Source organism: Ochotona curzoniae, unplaced genomic scaffold (assembly GCF_017591425.1).
Source record: "Ochotona curzoniae isolate NIBS_2020 unplaced genomic scaffold, NIBS_Ocur_1.0 contig_3527, whole genome shotgun sequence".
NCBI classification, from domain to species: domain Eukaryota; kingdom Metazoa; phylum Chordata; class Mammalia; order Lagomorpha; family Ochotonidae; genus Ochotona; species Ochotona curzoniae.
The window spans coordinates 1,130,265-1,140,907 of NW_024465897.1; positions in this window are offsets into that span (position 1 = coordinate 1,130,265).

A 10,643-nucleotide genomic window follows, 5' to 3' on the forward strand; every position below is an offset into this window, starting at 1 on the left:
GGCTGGTGTTGTGGCCCAATCAAGCCAGTCCTGCACCCCGTCCTGGTTCTCAGATCTGCCAGTGGGTGTTATGAACTGACTCAGCCTGGCCTGACCCCATGTAAGCCAGCAGATACCGTAACCTGGCCTGGTCTGGCCTGTTCCCAGCCTTGGTTCTTGTGCTCACCTGCAGTGACTGTGTCCCTGACAGAGGAGTTCCCCTAAGATCCTCTATCAGGTCTTTGACCAGTGGCAGATCTTGCGCACTGGTGGGCCCTTGACCCAGCCTGACTTAGTCCACCTCCTGTCCTGGCAGGAACAGTGGCCTTGGCCGACCAGCCCACACCTATTCTGGTTCTTACTATTGGGTGCTATAGCTCAGCCGCACCTGGTCCATGCCTAGATACAGCTCTCACGTGGTTCAGCGTGTGCTGAGATGCAGCCCAATCTGTCCTACACCCACCCTTTCCGGCTCTCACAAGCACCAGTGGTTGTTGGAGTCTGGCCCCATCTGGCACACCCCAGATTCAGTCCACACTCATGCCGAGGGACACTGAAGTCATATGTAGCCCATATTGCTGCCTCTATTCCACCCAGTTGGGATGCCCCCTTAGTTCCCCAGCCAGGCCTGTTCCCAGACACAGATCTGGTGTGACCCAACCCAGCAAAGTCCATCCCCCGTCTTGGCCTTTGCCATCGGACACTGCAGCCTGGCCTGCCCTGCCTGCCCACATTTGTAAATCTTGCTGGTGGATGCTACAGCCTAGCCCATCCCGTTCTGCCCCTGTCCCTGGTTTATTCAAATTGGTAAGTATGATAACCAAGCCTGGCATGACCCATACTCTAGCCTAGCTCCTACATATGCCAGTGTGCTAAGATTTGGCCTAGTCCTGCCCAGTCCGTCCCCCACCCCCACAGCCAACCCACACACTGATGGGTGGAGGTGATTTGCCCAGACTGACCAACACCTAGGCCTGAATCACGTGGGAGCTATGGCCTACCAGGGGGGTTTCCTAAACACCCCTACCAGGGCCACTCTTATATCTCACATGTGCCAATAGGTGCTGGGCCCTTACCTGGCATAGTCTGCCCCTCTGTCTTGGCAGCCTGACCTGCCCCACATCCTATTCTTGGGTGCGCCTATGGGTTCTGCAGCCTGGATTAGCCTGTGCCCAGCCCCAGAACGCATGAGTGTCAGAGGTTCCATGGTCATGCCTCGCTCAGCTGGTCACTACTCCCAGCTCTTGAGCAAATCCACAGAAATTACAGTTCCACAGGGGTGAGCCCACATATCTCCCACAGAATCTGTTCCAAGACCTGGTTCTGCCACATGCTGGTTAGTGTCGTGGTCCAGGCTAACATTACCCAGCTCCTCTTAAGACGTTCACTGGCTGGAACTGTGATCTTTCCCCGCCAGGTAAGCTCCAAGCCTTAGCTTTAGTGTGCACCGATGAGTGGTAGTTGGCGGTGGTCCATGCTAACTAGCCCAGCTCAGGTCTCCCACATGAGCAGGTGCATCGGTATGATCTGGAAAGGTCCTTCAACTTTCTCCTTCTAAACCATACGGTCTCAGCCCCCTTACTTACCTGTAACTATGGTGGTCTTGTTCATGGAAGTCTCTCAGAAGTTATTCCTCTCCTGCAACATACTCCGTCAGCGACCCTCCTTACCCCACATCTCCTTCCCTCCTTCTACGGTCCTTGCACCTGGGAGTGCATGGGTTCCTCAGTCCTGTCTTCCAAAGCCCAGCCTTCCAGTGGGGTGACGTGCTGGCCTTGAGTTCTGCCTGCCCATTAGGGTCCCAACCTCGTAGCACGTGTGCTGGCCTGGGACCTTACACCTCCACCCACCCAAGATCCAAGCCTATTCAAAGTTCCCTAAGCCTGGCCCACCAGCACATCAAACCAGCATGCTAACTAACCTAGGGCTCTCCTCTCCCCTCCCCTTACTCCGCAAGGGATGAAGCACATTGAGAAATCCACAGGAATGTTTTACTTAGAATACATTTGTTTTGTCTCCATGTGGTTGTGTTCCTGTGTCATGACAAGTTATCTGCAGCCGTCTTTCATCACAGCCCACAGTCCACTTGTTGCTGCAGTGCCTCCTGGGCCCCTGTTCTGACAGCAAACTCCAGTGGACACAGAGCCATTCGGTATCAGCCGAGGACCAAGGGCTATGGAGGGGAAGCCTGCTTTTGCCGAAATGTACTGCTTTTAGTGCTTCCCTTTGGTGAGTGATGGATATGCTTGCTTTGATTTGCAGGTGCTGAGTGTTGGAGGGCTTCATTCAACTGGGGCTTGAGGGAGAGACAATGAGGAGTTGAAATAGGGTAGGGATGAGGAATAGTCTTTTCTGGAAGTAACTCTGCATGCTGACGACAGTCTTCAAAGGGAAGCAGCTTTTCCAAAAAGGGTCACCCTCTTCCAACGGGGATGCCCTTGTTGGCTGTGGTCATTGATATGCTCATTTGATGACACTCTAAGTCACGGATATTTTGTGGACAGGAGCAGGTCTGTTCAGTGCAGAGCTTGACTCAGATTTTCATGAATGTTCATCAGGTGGAGGACAATTGGTGCATAGACTTGAAAGAATGACTACCCAGAGGTTTGGGAAAAGAAGTCCTGTGATCTTCTGGGTCATTTGTGTGCTGACCAGTGAGCATGAATTGTTGGCAGGAGAGAAAGACAAACCCTGGCTTTTGATGGAGGTATGGAAATTTATGTTCCTGGCAGGTGGTTGTGTTGGTTCCAAGCTGAAGGCTCCAGCAGGACAGCATGGGCTATTGTATTCACTGCTTTAGCTCCAGTGCCTGGCAGTCACTGCTCAAAATACAATAAACGATGGGCTGACTTCACAGGGGGCCCTTAGCAGTTGGCTCAGGTTGGGCTGAGGCTGGCAGCCTTCACGATTCCATTTTTTTTTTCCCCACCAAAATAAGAGAAAGTCCTGATGCCACTTCCATAATGTTGCATCCGGAAGAAAAGTTCATGGGTATTTGCAGCAAAATGGGTAGAACTGGAGACCATTATGTAACTAAAAAAAAAGCGTTGTGTGGGAAGACAAACACTGACTGTTTTCTTTCACATGTGGGAGTTACAAATATAGTCCCAGTGAGCTCAGAATAGAGACTGAGAAGGGGGGAGGAAAGGAGCGTGGATGGAGGTTGAGTAACAGGCACCAAGACACAGAATTAACAAGTTCTGGTGGTGCACAGCCCGTGGCAGCCTACAGTTCACAACAGTGTGCTCTGTGCTGGGTGAGGGAGTGGGCGAGAGGAGTTGGTATGCTCCACAAAGAAGAGAAAGTGGAAAGGCCGGTTGTCTAGCTTTGATGTGGGTTAGGGTGTGGGCATTTTAACACGTCCACACAAGCATTCCAAGGACAGGCACACACAAGGTACAAAGGTGGTAACAAAATTTATTCAACAGGTGGTAAGGTGAACACCCACATGGGTGTCAGTGTGGGTTGGCTCATGTAGAGGAATGCCTGCAATGGTTGGGCCGTGGGCTAGAGGACTGCCTGAGGGAAGGAAGGGTTGGGGCAATAGAGGGAGAGAGAGAGGTTGTGCTGTGGTCTGCAGGGAGAGTGAGATAATGACAGACACAGAGAGATCCTCCCCTCCACTGATTTTTCGATAGGCATGAAGAAACCTAGAAATTAAATGGCCTTTACACACCCCACATATTTTCTACATACCCATATTTTTATGACGTCCCACCTAAGGTCCCAGATAAAGCAGATGCATACTGGGAAAAGGGGTGTTTTTTTTTTCTCTTTTAAAGATTTATTTATTTTCATTGCAAAGTCACATATATAGAGGAGGATATTCAGAGGAAGATTTCCATCCAGTGATTCACTCCCCAAGTGACTGCAACGGCCAGAGCTGCGCTGATCTGAAGCCAGGAGCCAGGAGTTCTTCTGGGTCTCCCACGCGTGTGTAGGATTAGAAGGCTTTGAGCCGTCCTCGACTGTCTTCCCAGGTCACAAACAGGGAGCTGGATGGGAAGCGGGGCTGTCGGGATTAGAACCGGCATCCATTTAGCTGCTAGGTCACTGTGCCAGGCCCCAAAAGGGTGTTCTGATGTGCAAGAGGAAGAATTATACATGGGAGCTTGTGACTTCTAGCTCAGCAGACCTAAGCTACGTGCCTGGCTATTTCTCCCACATCAACTTAAGTAATTGAGAGAGTGAGTGTTCCCAGATACTAGTCTACTGTCCTAATGCTTGCAACGAGGCCAACAATCGCAACCATCAGTGTGTGTAGAGTGATGTAGTTAATAGACTGAGCTGGACCTCGCACTGGCTGGCACACACAGGAGTCAGGTCTGGGGTCATCTCAGGTGGGTTTTTTTGGGAACTGCCCCCAACTAGACCGCTGGTCTCAAAATTCCAACCACAGTGAAAATGACAGGATCTGAGGGCTGACCATGGAGTGCATGTATCATGTGATGAGTGTGTGTATGGAGTGTATGTATGGGTCTGCTTGGTTGTTGAAGCCTGGGCAGCAGACAGTATGCCCAGATGTTCACGGAGAGCATGACAACCAGTTCATTGAGGCCTGTAGAGGACACCTAGAATCACGGAGGGCAGAACAAACTGGACAGCTCCCAGCCACGCTTTGACAGCGAGCATCCGGGTGAATGGAGACTCTAAGGCAGACTATGTCACTTTGGAAGGATTTCCTCATCCCTGGAGTAAAGAAATCAATTTGGAACAAATTTTAATACTACAGAAACCACTTAAGTATTATTCTTGGGACATGGATGACCTTGAGTGGCCGTTCCCCAATCCAGGCACTGATGCAGTTGGCCTGCTGGGAGCAGCCCTCTCCCCTTCTCTTATCCCTTCCTCCAGGAAGAAAAACAAAATGGAAACAATTGTCTCATCCACTTTCCACCATTCCTTGACCCTTTCTGCCCTAATCACTGGTCCACATGCAACCCCTCCAACTATGTAAACATCAAAATAAAAATAAAAATAATGAAAAGGTTGGGTTGGGCCAATGCTGAGAACTTGGGCTGCGTCTCCCAGGTGGATTTCAGGGCTCTAAACACCCAAGCCATTATCTCACACAGTGTCCATTAGCAGGAAGCTGGAGTCCGAAGCAGAACTGGGATCCAAACCCAGTCACTGATGCTGGATGCCAAGGCCTGCAACTGGGTCCGGACTGCTTGTGCCCAATGTCGGCCCCTTGACTGCGAGGGTCTTTAATCTTCACGTCCACCTTCAAGTCACGGAACACGCCTCACCATCCTTGGAAGTTCCCGTTTCTTCTGCCTTAGCTTCTTTTCCTGCTTAAGGCCAAGTTCACACGAAGCTCCCCGTGGAGCTGTGTCTCGCACCTCACTCAAAGCAACTGTGGAACTCCGAAGTTCATAGTGGGGCTGCAGGATTGTCATTACATAAATGACAGAGAAAGGTCTGTTTTCTTGTCTTCTCCGCTTTCTAGAGACTGCTGCATTTTTGGGTGTATGCTTCTGTTCTCCATCTTCAAAGCCAGCAGCCTCGTTCCCTGTCCCTCGTTGCCCTCCGCTGCCTTCCTCTCCATCCTTCCCCTCCTCCCGCTCTCTCCGCAGCCCCATACTAGGCCACCATCACTGTTGCCTTTTTCTTTTTTCTTTAAAGTTTGTTTAGTCTCTATTAGAAAGTCATATTTATAGAGAGGAGACGGAAAGATCCTCTATCTGTTGTTTCACTCCCTAAGTGGTCACAATGGCTGGAGCTGAGCTGATCCCAAGCGAGGAGCCAGGAGCCTTCTCCAAGTCTCCCACACAGGTGCAGGGTTGCAAGGCTCTGGGCTATCCTCTTCTTCTTTCCCAGGCCTCAGGGAGGGAGCTGGGTGGGAAGTGGAACAGCTGGGATTAGAACTAGCACCCATATGGGATCCTGGCAGATGCAAGGTGAGGACCTAGCCACTAGGCTATCACGCCAGGCCCCTTCTGCTTCCTTTTGACGTGGCTAATCCAGGATAATCTCTTTTTAAAGTCCACACTGTCAACGGCAGTGTCTTGTCCAATACGTAAGGTAACGTATTGCTAGGTGGAGCTTTGAAGTGGACACCTTTGGAACGCGTTTTTCTGTCTACACAGCCACCCAGATGATTATTTCAGCACACGTTGCATTTGAACACGTGCTCATTTCATGAAACCACAGCTCATGGTCACTTGTGTTCATCTCATTACAGCAGCTTGAATACCACTGGTGTCTAAACTTGACTCAAACCATCACTGCATTTTTCCTGATTTATCTGACACTGAGGTTTCCATCAGAGAGCTGGAGAAGGTGCCGGCGGTCTCAGGAATGGGGTTGGTTTCCACTGGAGCTTTCCATGTCAGCCTTGGGCCTTGGTCCAGTTCTCCGACGTCCCTCCCCCCAGTTCAGTCTCTTGGACTCCTTCTCTAGAGAACCAACCTCCAGTCTTTTTGTCTGGCTCTGTGGGAAGGGAGAAGGCATCTGACCATTTCACTTCTCCACAATCACTGTTCAACCAACAACCTTTTATCGGTTAGAGGGCATGCTCAGCCATCCATGACGGACCCTGAGCATGGTGGTTTAACCAGGTAACTGTTGATTTTTTAAGAAAGACAGGAAGCAATGCAGTGGGACCCTCCAGGTTGGTACAGCAAGTCCAAGGTGACACTGTGCCCCATTTCCCTTTGTCTTTTGCCTCTGCCACTCTTACCATGCAGCTCTCAGGCACATGGGCCCTCCCTGGTCCTCTGATCACCATCAGCAAAGGAAGGGTGGGGAACAGCAACGGGCAAAGGGCTCCTGCCAGTTCTGTTTGCTACTTTAATTCAGAGAAGCTTTGCAGAATTCTTGGAAGTTTAACCAATAACCTTCTATCAGCCAGAACTGGTCACGTGGGTGCTCCTGCCAGTAAGGGACATTGGGGGGGGGGAGGGGAGAGGTGGAATACGCATTTCAGCAAGAGACACTTGATACATTCACACTCCCCTGGTAGGAATGAAGGGTGATGGGCTGTTGAGTGGACCGTTGGCAGCACCTGCCTTGCCTATCGCCCACCTAGGATGATCTCTCTCCTCCTCTTCTTCTTCAAGATTTTTTTTTTTTATTGTAAAGGCAGATTTATAGAGAGAAGGAGAGAAAGATCTATCCACTGGTTCATTCCCCAAATGGTTGCAATGGTTGGAGCTGGGCCCATCTGAAGCTGGGAGCCAGGAACTTATTCCAGGTCTCCCATGTGGGTAGAGGGTCCCAGGGCTTTGGGCCGTCCTCTACTGCCTTCCCAGGCCATGAGCAGTGAGCTGGATGGGAAGTGGAACAGCTGGGGCACGATCTGGCACCCATATGGCATCTCAGGGCTTGCAAAGGGAGGATTTGCCAATTGAGCCATCACACCTGGCTGATTTCTGTGCCTCTAACCCCGAGTCTCCTTGGGACTCTTCAGAATAACTTGATTCATTGGCTCATATCATTAGAATTTTATTCCATCGTTTTCTTTTGATCTTCTATAGTATCAATGTCTCCTATCTAAATAACCTGTCTTTGTTGGCAACACATTTGTTAATATGTCCTGTGAATTTAGCGGCATTTGGGAGGAAGAAGAGCCTCGTGTGTGAGCCACTACTAAAATCAGAGGTTGAAGACAGCCCCCAGGTGCCGAGTCTCACCCTGGCAGCTCTGGGTGTTTCAGGAGAAGACTCGAGACTGGGACTGGGGTCTTCTAGAGTCAGGGAAAGGAAGTGGGACCAGAGAAGGAGGAAGTGGGCAGGGCTGGGCTAGGACCAGGAACGAAGTGACAAAGTGGGTGGGAGGGGAGGAGGAAGAGGGGAAGAAAGAGCTCGAAGAAATGATATTTCCCTGAAGTTGCCTCGGGACTCGTGGACGGGCTGCTCCCACAGGGCTCAGCCGCCTGTCCCCTCAGTCACTGTGTGAACAGACTTCTGAGTGGTCCTTGTCCCCAGAGTGCTCCGCTGTGTCTGAAAGTGGCATCGTAATATAAAGAGGAAGAATAATTTTATTCTGTTGATTACAGTTAAGTTAAAAAAAAAAACAACAAAGACTCAGGTGTTAGAGTTTTATTTCCTTATTTGGTCTTCTTCCTCCCTCAGCTAGATGCGAGTTTAGCTCTTTGATCCTGCCTGGTTCTTCCTGAATTGCATCCTTGTTAATTGTAATGCATTTTCTTTTATTTTTAACTGACATGTAAAACTGGGCGTATTTGTGGGACGTGTTTCTATTGCTATAACAATAAGAATTGCACTTACCCCAATTTCCAGCTTTATCCATTAAAATTGTTGGTGTCTTTAAAACCGGGATATCAGCGCTGCATCCTGCCCTTCATTCCCGTGCCCTGCTTTGTCTCTTCCCTTCTTTAATACAACCTGCAGCCAAGTGTTACGATCTTTGGCTGTAGATTGGCTTAAAAGTCAGAGAATGAGAGGCGAATGCTGAGGTGGCACAAGGGAAGCCCTGCCTGTAGGTGCTGGTTCAAGTCATGGCAGCTCCATTCCTGATCCAGCTCCCTGCCGGTGGCTTGGCAAGGCACCGGAGGATGGCCCAAGGCCTTGGACCTCTGCACTTGTGTGGGAGACCTGGAAGAAGCTCCTGGCTTCAGATTAGTTCAGATCCAGCTGTTGCAACCATTTGGGGAGTAAACCAGCAGATGGAAGATCTCTGTCTCTCTCTTGCTTTGTAACTCTACCTATCAGAAGGGAAAAAAGTTTTAAAGTCAAAAAATGAGATTTTTTTTTTTGCCACATTGTTCCTTTGTTAAAGGTGTCCACTGTTGTGTATTGTGTTTTATGATGATCTGTTGCACGCGGCCTTTGTCTTTCGTTGTTTGTCTTCGTGGATCTTCAAGTGGTTGCAATCCCCAAATGTGCTGTAAAGAATTCCTTGAGGTGCTTTTTGTCCTTGGGTCCCTCTCTTTCCTGCTGTGACTTCTCATTTCTGTGGCCAACCGTCTCCCAGAGACCTCTGCTGTGTCCATTGTCTCCTGTTTGGCTCTCCAGCTTGTGGGTGGTGGATGTGGGACTTCCAGGCCTCCGCAGTGATGGGAGCTGGTTTTTTTTCTTTTTTAAAAAGATTTATTTTTATTATTATTATTTTTTATTGGAAAGGTGGATATACAGAGAGGAGAGACAGAGAGGAAGATCTTCCGTCCGATGATTCACTCCCTAAGTGAGCGCAACGGCCAGTGTTGAGCTGATCCGAAGCCAGGAGCCTCTTCCGGGTCTCCCACGCGGGTGCAGGGTCCCAAAGCTTTGGGCCGTCCTCGACTGCTTTCCCGGGCCACAGGCAGGGAGCTGGAAGGGAAGCGGGGCTACTGGGATTAGAACTGGCGCCCATATGGGATCCCAGGTGTGTAAGGCAAGGACCTTAGCCACTTGCGCCACCGCGCCGGGCCCGGGAGCTGGTTTCTGTACCAGCTCTGCCCTGCCAGCTTTTCCAGGCACATTAACAGGGAGCTGGACTGGAGGTGGAGCTGCCAGGACTCGAAGCAAAGCCTGTATAGGATGCCAGTGCTGTAGGTGCAGCTTAAGCTGCTAAACCATGGGTGCCAGTCGCTAGTAGAGGTAATTCTATAAACATCTGATTCCCCACGTGGTTATGGATCTGTGTGGGGAATAGTTTAATGTCACCCTTAGTGCCACCATGAGAGGTCTGACAGAAAGAGCTGCATCTAGTATTTGGGGCCCCCAAAATCTCCAGGTGAAAGGATCATAAGAATTCTCACATGAGCCTGGAGTTAGCACTAGTGTTTGAATTCCGACCTCCCATCTCCACGAACCAGCCAGCAATCCCCGCATTTGAATATTATAAGCCACCAGAATATATATTTTTTTGGGAAAAACTAAAATGTAATGAGTAAATGCCACGATTTGTCTGTCCTGTTAATTTGTAGTTGATTTATTACCTAAGTAGTTTGTTACTAACACATGGTTTCAATTTTTACTTTTTGGGGTCTTTAATCCATTATTGTTCTCTCACATTTGTCTGCATGTGCTTCTTGGGCATGGATTGTGTGAGGAATCCACCTGGTGGTTTTAACACAGGCTTTTGACCAAGCAGGTTCTCAGTGATGTTCCTAGTGTGGCTAAATAATGAAGATGAGGAAGCAACGTGGTGACAGAAGGATGCGCATCTGAGCTGTTTGTGATGGCTAAACTGAACAGTCCTCGGGCTGGGATTTATAGAGCTGGCTGAAGAGCTTCGTCAGCTCTTCCCATCCTTGCTAGAGGCGCCTGAGGTGAAGCAGGTGTCTAGTCAATTCCGAGGTGCTGGACGCAGGAACCACACGCTGGCCACAAGGGGGCGCTGTTCCCTTAAAGATCGGCAGGCCCGTGGCCTCCTCCGCGTGGGCTTCTAAGATTTCCATTGGACCGCGCAGGGAGCAGCAGCCTCTTGTGTAACTTCTCATCCAGAAATACATCGTGGAGGTGGCATTTTGAAAGTTAACCAGAGGATGGGGGAGCTTCCTCCCGCATCAGCGCAGGTATACTCTGGGTGGTTTTGGTGTGTAGTCCCTGGTAAATGTAAACATATTTGTGGTGATCTTGCTGGTCCTGACATTGCTGGGGCTGGATTTTCATGACTGCAATGAAACAGCCATAAGAACTAACTCTGTGAAGAGAACAGAGTAATTTGGTTCACAGCTGGGGAGGTTCGGGTGCGAGACGAGGAGGCTGTGTGTGCTG